Source organism: Perca fluviatilis, chromosome 12 (genome assembly GCF_010015445.1).
Source record: "Perca fluviatilis chromosome 12, GENO_Pfluv_1.0, whole genome shotgun sequence".
NCBI lineage: Eukaryota > Metazoa > Chordata > Actinopteri > Perciformes > Percidae > Perca > Perca fluviatilis.
The window spans coordinates 7,842,031-7,851,952 of NC_053123.1; the positions used below are offsets into that span (position 1 = coordinate 7,842,031).

General features: G+C 37.9%; 1 long non-coding RNA gene across 1 annotated transcript; it reads left to right on the forward strand.

The window, feature by feature from the left end:
* The first annotated feature begins 984 nt into the window (after window positions 1-984).
* Window positions 985-6,684, forward strand: LOC120569330. Its single transcript, XR_005640865.1, has 3 exons — window positions 985-1,084; window positions 5,186-5,348; window positions 5,592-6,684. It is a non-coding gene; the product is annotated as an uncharacterized LOC120569330 (long non-coding RNA).
* Window positions 6,685-9,922: the final 3,238 nt, after the last annotated feature.

Below are 9,922 nucleotides of genomic sequence, written 5' to 3' on the forward strand. Positions count from 1 at the left end.
AGTCGCCACAGCACTCTTGTTAACCACCCACTGAAACCACAAATAGGCACCTCGTCAGACATGGAGGCACATCAACTGGTCCTTTTGTTCTTTCTCAGCTAACCAAGGAGACCTGGGCATCAAATTTGGTCTCTCTGCAAAGTTCACATTTGCATTTTGCATAGCAGGGGATGCTGCTTTCCTTCCACCATCCCCACCGCTACTCTGATGGTAGAGTGGAGGCAGAGAAATGTGTATGCACAACAGGGGCTGTCTGGTAAGTAGTCTTCGAGTAAAAATATAAAACTTGTTAAACATAAAAACATACACTAAAAATGCATTATGTCTTTGAGTTTAAAAATGGTAATCTGCAACCATAATACACGTTTTTTAAGATTGTAAAAATTCTGCTTAATCTTTTAAAATCGTAATGCCACTGAAAACGATGATGATGTAATCCCAAGAGAAAGTGGTATAGATCTATAGGGATGGCAATGCCGGTCTGTTTGTCAATCCGTCAGCCGATAAGCCACTTCGTTCAGATGGACATATGTATCTCAACAATTATTGGAGGGATTGCCTTGAAAGTTTGTACAAGCATCCATGATCACCAGAGGATTAGTCCTAATGAATTTAGTGATCCGCTGACCTTTCCACTCATGAGGTTAACATTTGTGGTTCAGAGTGAAATATCTTCTGACTATTGAATGGATATTTAAGGTCTCCAGTGGATGAATTTAATCAACTTTTTATGATTAATGTGACTTTTCCTCTAGCGCCATCATCAGGCCAAAAAAGTAGTTTTGTTAAATACTTTGATTAACACGTACCTGTAAAACTAACAACTTTCCCATTAGTCTAAACTGTAGATGGTGTTTAGTGCTAATTAGCAAATGTTAGCATGGGAACTGTTCTGCCTTCAGGTTTGGTGAATTAATGCCCCCCTCTCAATCCTTTAAATTTTTCTTTTGTTTGACATGCACTTTGACCCAGGACAGGAAGTCAGCCATTTTAGTCTTCAGTATCCAGCCACATTTTTGCTGAATGCATTCAATTAATTTTGCTGGAATCCTTCCTTTTGTTTACGCCTTCTAAAGCATCGTCTGTAAGTATAAGTTTAGCACAGACCATAACCAGAACCAGAACAATACCTGGATATTATTTTAGTGATGAATATTTTATAAAGCCTAATTTCTGTATGTTAGTAAATTGTAAGCTAAACCACATGTAAGTTAGCAAATTGTTAGCTTAATTGCATGCCATGAATACTGTACACTTGAAGCATTATACAACAGATGCATGGCAGCTATGTGGAGTTTATACAGTAGTGTTTTATTTGATTATGCATCTTGCTTCTCACTCCCATTTATATTGTATATGAGGGTGCCGCCAAATTAAGCACCAGGAGTTTGGACGCTATCCTTACTCCTGTTTTAATTTGAATGGAGTTTGGCTTACTGCTGAATTGTGTGCATGCACACACACAAGGAGAACATTATATACACTAAACTAAAATGGTGACCATGGTCAATACCCTCTAAACATCAATATGTTAGCAATATCATTGTAGCATTTAGCTTAAATCATCACTGTGTCATCACAAGTACAGCCTCGCAGAGCTGCTCGCATGGCTATAGACAAAACTAACCCTGAAATTCCGCCAGGTGCGGATGCGCCGCGTTCTGGTTTTGTTCCGTCATCCACCATGCGTCATAGCACACCGGGAGTGTCGAGCTCTTCCACTATCTGTTGAACGCCCCGCAGCTCGCGTCCAAAATAATCATAGGCGTATATATTTAGCGGAGCGGAGAGGCGCTTCTCTCACGCTTCTGGTTGAATAACAAGAATTGTCTTGAGTGATGGCTATTGCACGCAGCCAGACGCAGAATATAGGGGTAACCGTGCACTGCTAGCTCGTAAAAGCCTCGTACTTACTTGCACCTAAATTGTGTGTTTCAGCAACAGCCAAAGATGATGGAGCGTCCTCAGTCACATTTGCCCAGTTGTTTTACCTCTTAGTTGTTGCTATGCAGTAAAAAAAATGTCATTAATCAGTAATATGAACATATAAATGTCAGTGTTGCTAATACACAGCCTGAAAACCTGCTCAACATTTCTCAATAGTATGTTCTTATGGAGTATGGAGAAAGTAAATGCATGTATCACATCCCCATTATGGGTAAAACTCCACCAAACAGTTTGGTATGATAATAATAAATTATTATTAAAAATATTACAAATTTCAATTTCAATGCTAACCTGAAAGTCTGGAGATAAGAAAAATAGGGTGCAGGCAGTTTGCAAAAAAAAGATAAAAATGTGCACTGTGCAACTGAGCCAAGAATCTGCCTTTCCTTTTGTTCTTTCATACCACACTGAACATTTTATTCCCGGTGCTCCGGAGAAATACTGAGTGAAATATTGCAGGATTCCAGTAAGGCAGGTGGCTCATTATCCACATCATCAACAGAGAGGGAGAGAGAAAAACCACCACCAAGGTTTTCGACATGAAGCAACACCTCATCCTCCTCAGAGAGTTCTTACTGTATTTAATTAGCAGCAAGGGCAGCGTAAGGAAATCTTAATGATGCCACTGTCTTTTTTGTCTTTGGCATTCTCTCCCTAATTTGAAACCCCATGTTGTAGCAGACCCTGACTTTCTACCTCCAAAAGTAAAAAGTTGAAAAGGTGAAAAAAAAAAGCTCAGTATTTAAAAATGTCATCATGCAAAACTGGCGAACATAGTATCTTTATTAAGTGGGCAAAAACAAATGAGGATGGATTGCTTAAGAGAGATGGGAAACTTTTGGGAATATTTGTGTTTCATTATGATTAATGAGCGTTAATCCCTATGTAAATTGGGAGGAACATTAATAAGGGGAGTAAGGGTTGTTAAAGGGAATGTGGGTTTTCATCTCTGTGATTGGAGTTAACCTAGATTCAGCCTGGTGCTTGACAAGCACTGCATTGCCAGCGGAGTGTTTGATAATGAGGAAACTACAGAACAGAGGTTTGTGGTGAGAAAATAAAAACACGGTTTAATGGGTGCTCTGACATGAGGTTAATCAACTAGAACTGTTCACATCATAACATCTAAATCACTTTGAAGATTGTGTTTAGCAAAATGTAAAAAATGTACAGTAAGATTTTGTTCTAGTGATATTTGAATCACACTGCAGTATAAAAAATGAAACATAATTTCATTAATTTAAATGACTAAGCCTGGATGGCATGAAGTTATTAGGCACCACTGTGTTTTTATAAATAAGCAGAACCCCCAAATGTCTGGGTCTGCAGGGCAAACTCAAATGCCCGTCATGCAGAATCAGGACTGTGCTTATGTCTACCTCTTAGGAATAATTCGACATTTTGGGGAAATAGGCTTATTCGCTTTCTTGCTGAGTTAGATGAGAAGATTGATACCACTCTCATATCTGTAAGGGAACAGAGGGAATCAGGGATGTGCTGATATCATATTTCCCTGCTACGATAATTGTGGCCAAAAATATTACAGTAAGTGGAATTCAAATTGATTTAATGAAACCTTACACACTTAACAGGGAACCATATATTGCATTTTTGTCAGAAGCATAAAACCACATAAACAAGTGTAGGTTAGTTGTTAGGACTGAGAATCATGGAAAGCAGCATCACATCTCTGTCTCTTTTTGTATGCACCCATTCTTTGAGGTGTTGATGGATAAAATAATTTCTAAAAGGTAGACTGAAATACAGAGAACATAAAAGCAATGGCACAGGAAGTGCCACTGTCCAAAGGTAACAAAATGTTCTGAAATGACCTAGTTAACACTGTATTTTGTATATTTAATCTGTATAAAACTGAAATGTAAAAAACGTTAATTTGTGGTTTTATGGGGTGGGTGGTATATTGGCCAGGCATGGTGGCTTTCTGGAGTCATTTCACAAAACGATGGTCAAATTTGACTGACGCTAGTTGCACAGATCATTTTTGGCCAGAGAAACACAGCAGTACGATACAACTTTATTGTCCATTTACACTGAAATTCATTTGGCGTTCCTGAGCAGCTCGGCTCAAAAAGAAGAAATAAGAAGAAAAAGACAGCAAGTACACATATAGCACAAAGATGAAGACATATCAACAGCCATGGCAGAGAAACATGTTACGTGATATCTTCGGGTCCAGATCTCGTACCCCATTTACACGTACATGGTTATTTTGAAAACGGAGACATTTCCCTTCGTTTGTGCCCTTTGTTTACACGCAAACGGATAATTCACCTTTGAAAACGATTCTTTCTAAAAACTCCGGCCAGAGTGGAGATTGCACATTACATATACAGTTTTGTGTAAAAGAACACTTTTATGAAAACTGACAGGTGTGCACAATGTTATTTTTGAAAACAGAGAGGGTGAAATGTCCGTTTAGGAAAATAGCCAGCCACATGTAAACGTAGCCTTAATTGGCAACAGGATAGACTGATGTAAAGCCTGTTGTATCTAAACCAAGGGACTCTGAATCGCCAAAAGTTGGTATTCATAATTTAAAACGTGCATGGAGTCAGAAGAGATGTTGACAGCAAGTCTGAGCATGCTCTTCTTGTGGCTTGTTTAAAAGGAATATGCAACAGGTTGACCATTACATTATTTTTGCTATGGTCTGGAACTATATTAGTTTTTACCCATAATTCCAGATCAACTGCTGCAACAAAGAAATAAGATAGTTATGTCAGGTACATGTTGCACAATGTTTCTGTGAAGGTGTGGGTTATAGCAAGTAAATATGGTTCATACACTGTTAAAAATTAGATCGATCCAAAATGTTACCGTGCGTGATACCGTGCTGAAGGGTTAGTAGTATAACTTGACCCAACAGAGAACAACTGTTGAATAGATTGTACATGTAACCAATAACTAGTTCACAGATGTCTGCAGAGTTATTGATTAACTCATGGATGGTAACGGAAAGTACAAGTCGTGAGGATCAAACCTCTGACTGTTTATGTACAGCATAGTGCCCTGAATCACAAGGTTTTGCTGCCTGTCATACACTGAGCAATAAGTCTCCTCGTTACTGAACATAGATAGTAAAAACTTGAAGACTCAGAATTAGTTTGGAAGACACGGGTCATATACTACTTATAACATTTGTTTTGTTCTGGCAGCAACATATTTCGCTCACTGTATTGTAAAATATTGTTTTATTTCTATTCTTTTTTTAAATCAGTTGTGTGAAGGAAAGCTTCAAGTTTTCACAGTTTCCGGTTGGCCATCCTAAACACACAGACAGGTGGGAAAGACGTTCGACATCCAACTGGTCAGTGGATCCACCAATGATCTCTCATGTGTGACAATATAACTTCTCTGTGCAACAACACCTGCTATAGCCTGTAAGTAATACTGTTTCTTTAATCAATGTGCCTGTTTGAATCATGGTTAAAATGACATTATTCCTCCAGCATTGTTTACCATACATCTGGAATGTAGCACATAAATAATTCTGACACATGGAACATGGAATAAGACATGTTCCTCCACCTGTGTCAACAGTAATGCTGGCATAATGTGTACAGTGCAGAGAAAGGGCAGATTGAGACGTTGCTTTTGCTTCGCTGCTAAATTTCTCATTACAGAGAGAGCCAGACATCTCGAACAGCACTGATGGAGGATGAGTTGAGCTTGGGGACACTGCCGGCCAATTTCCCTCATTACCCTAAATCCTCCAGTGCTCGCAGAGAGATGATGTCCATTTTAATAACAAGTTGTGAGACAATTTTCAAAAGGCAGTAAAAGCAGCACACATAATGAATGACAGTGTTGGGGAGCAGTGTAGACTGACCTTCTGAAGGCTTATGAGTACTGCTCATACAGAGAACAACTAGGGAGAAATAAAAGCATGATTAGTTTAGCAATACAGAATATAAAATGAAGTTTAAAATAAAAACAAAATAAGAATTCAGGTGCATACATAAAATGACAATATTTTCATCAGCGGGCTGGGATTGCCTCCACACAGGTCTCACAGACTGTAGAGACCTATAGAGACAGAGCGCAACGCGTCATACACTGAAAGCCACGCCCAGCGGCGGGGAAAACAATCTGTGCCACAATACAACCCAAGAGCTGAAACGCTAACAAAGTGCTTGTAGCTAGCAAAAAACATTACATTTAAGCATTTCAAAGGATTATTTTAGCCACCTTTGTATACCAGAGAAGACACGTTAGCTGTTAGAAAGCTAATGTTAGCTTTGTGTTAGCAAGCTAAGGCACTTGTAAACACAATACTGCATACCTTTCTAAATTTATCCACATTCCACTAGAACACAAGTTGCATACTGTCAAAATATTTTAACTTCTAGTAATATAGTTAGCCTTAAACTGTTATAACAATTAATGATGCCTCATGTCGTATTGCCTGTATCCACTTTTGTCTTCTTAAAAGCTCAGTTTGTTGGTTCGGCAGCTTATGAAAACTTAGTTATGTTTTTTTTTTTACGCTGTTGTTAGTGTATCCTACTACACAGCAGCTTCAGGCATTTGACGAGGAGGCACTTTCACGCAGTGTTGTAGTACTTTGGTCTTGGTCTCGAGACTGGTCTCAAGGCCACTTTTTGAAGGTCTCATCTCAGACTCGACTGCATTTTTACTCAGTCTTGTATCGATTTCAGATAAAAAGGACTCAGGATTTTATTTCAAGTACAGTCAAGACCACAACTGCCTTTTGATTATTTTATCGAAGCATTTCCCATGATATGCTTATGGCAATAAAAGAGTTGAATGAAGAAGAAGAAGTTTTCTGTGGGTGTTTTTTGTGTGTGAATGAGGATCTTTCAGATCAATTTGAGGAGTGCCTTTGGTTAGCCTTTTCCACATTTTGTTGTGTCATGCAGTGTGTAGTCTCGCATTGCCAGACCTTCCTCTACAACGCTGCGGAAGAGGGTCCAGCTAGTCCACACAGCATTCCGGAATGGGAGAAAAATGTGCTCTGGTTTATTGACATTTCTAAGTGTCGGACACAATGACACTGCCTCTGCAAAATAGCCCTTGGAAGGAACTTGTTTTGGTGGAACGTGTGTGCGTTCAAATGTTTTAGTTGTGCAACAGAAAACTCGATAGTCTAGCTAGCTGTCTGGATTTACCCTGCAGAGATCTGAGGAGTAATTAACCATAGTCCTCCCAAATCCACCGGAGTTTAGAATAGCAAAAAAAAAAGAAAGCGGAAGGTAACGGACATCCGGCACCTAAACAATCCTGGAAATGAAACGTAGTTGATATAGACAGTATGGGACTCACACTGGTCTGGTCTTGGTCTTAACTCGGTCTCGCACTGCCTTGGTTTTGGTCTTGACTCGGTCTCAACCCCTCAATGTTTTGGTCTTGTCTCAGTCTTGATATATTCTGGTCTTGGTGATGACTTGGTCTCGGTTTACGTGCTCTTTACTACAACACCTTTTCACTAAAACAAAGTCACCTACGTGAGGTGAAGTTGAATCTGAATAGAATATATGATACATAATACATCTTCATTGTCCACCAGTGTGGAAATTTGTCTTCAGCTCACCAAACACAAGAAACAACAATATAAAGTATAAAAAGCATTCATCATCATCAGGTTACAGCTAAAGATGTAATCCATCCATTCATTGCTGCATATGATTAGGTAAGTGAAGTAAGATATTGTTTTTTTTTTTTTTTTTTTGTTTTTTTTTTTTTTTTTTTAAAGGGTTTTTTTTTTTTTTTTGTTCTTTTATGTTATTGAAATGGATCACAGGACCTTACCAAACTCGCTCAACACATGTCGCACAGGTTAACTCTGAATTTGGGAAATCTGCTTGTAGTTTCTATGCACCAAAAGCATGGAACCACCTTCAATGTTCACTTAAGATGGACACTCTCCCTACCCCTGCACGTTTTAAGATTGTAATTTCCGATCACTTCACTTCTATGTGTGATTGTTTTCATTGAGTATTATTTACTTGTTTTGTGCATTATTTTTTATGTGTCTTGTATCTCGGCATCATTGAAAATAAGGGAAACCTCAGTGATTTCCAAGATTCTTAAATAAAGGTTACGAATGAAGTCACTAAAAAGAGTAAGAAGAGAGTGAAATCAGAGAGGAATGATACAGAAAGACTTATGTTCAGTTTAAGCACCATTCTAAAATGTTACACCCTAGTGGCTAATAAATACAGGCTGATTCTCTTTTCGCTGCATTACTGATTAAAATAACATCATATTTTCAGTCTCAGAGAAGTGAGTTCATGCAGTGAGAGCTGCCATTTACTGTGAACCCCAGTTATTTCAGCTTTAACGAAGAGGCACTACCCCCACAGCTTCAGCTAGTAATGACCCATCTTTTATTGTTTGTGGATTTTCATGCCGCACAGTATTGAAATACAAAATAAATCTATGAACAACAATCATATTCAGCTAAGTTTTTGAGCCCGCTCGAAAAGATTAATCAATCCAGCTCCAATAAAATCCAAATATAGGAACGGTTTCTTTGCATGAGTGAAATATTACCTCTTCACAAACTTAACTGACACTCTTTGCCGAGCCAGTAACGACCGGGATGCATCACGAAATGACATTACAGTCCTATTGATGCCAGCCATTACCCGCTAATCCAGGCTTTGCTTGTGTGCACTTGCTGTGGCCTCTGAAGAGCAGAGGGAAGGCAATAAAGACCACTCGCAAAGATTTATGCTCACAAATTCAATCATTTTATATTCAGCCATTTTAAGTGCTCAAGGCTAAAACTTAATTTTTTTTCTCTAAAGATACTGTAAACAAATTTCCCTTGTGCCTTCAAGTTAGTCTAGGAGCTTGCTTTGACAGTAAGTGCTGCAATTACTGATTATGCTTGTCTGGTGTGAAGTATAAAGGCTGGCATTTCTGAAATGTGTGTCCTCTTACCTGAATAAAAAAAAAGGAATTGAGGTTGTGTAGACCAAACTTCTAAAGCCTGAGGTGTGTTTTCTACAAGATTCAGATATTGTGCATGCTAAAATGTGTCACAAATGCCAAAAATCTCTATGAATAGAATAGCTAGTCTCAAATTGAAATATAAAATGGGATAGTATTGATGCTGCAACTAACAATTATTTTCATTTTCTAATAATCCATACATATTTTCTTGATGAATTGATCAATTGTTTGGTCTATAAACACCAAGTTTTTTTTTTTTTGTCTAACCAAATCATTTCAGTTTGCTATGATGTAAGACAAAGAACCATCAGAATATCTGAAATTTCTTCTTGAAAATACTAAACAATTAATCGATTCTAAAAAAATAGTTGCCTATTAAATTTTTGTTGATCTACTAACCAAATGGTGGACAACTCGTTTCAGCTTTCGACAAAAAACCTATTCAGTATACCTAATATGAAACTTTTTAAATTATTGTAGGTACGTTTCATTAAAAAATACCAGAACCACTTATACTTGTGGTAGTGAAGAGCAACCCAAAGGTAATGATTTTTTTAAATGTTAGCCTTTCCCTCCAGCTGATCTGCTATATATATCTGTATGTATAAACATTTTATTTAAAGGTCTATAAAATATGTAATCATGTCTACCAGCAATATTTGTATGTATCAACGGTAAATCCGCGTTTTTATCGACTATCATACATGTTTATACTTCTTGCCCCCTTCCTCGTATCTCCGTCCCTGTAATGTTTCTTCAGAGATGAGTATACATTTATAGAGCCTAACAGTTGCATTTTATAGTTGCATATATCATTAATTCATTGTTCCATAAATTTGTATTGTTTATTTCATTTCAGTCATGTGTTTTCATTATCTCTGTCTTTTTCCCTGCTGAATGCTATTAGTGTGTCTGCTGCAGTCATTTAATTCCCCACAGGGATCCAATTAAGTTTCTTCTTATCTGTCATTTCACACCTCATCTCATTTGTTAAACCCATGTGTCACCTATAGCAGCGACACTCTGAGATATACAA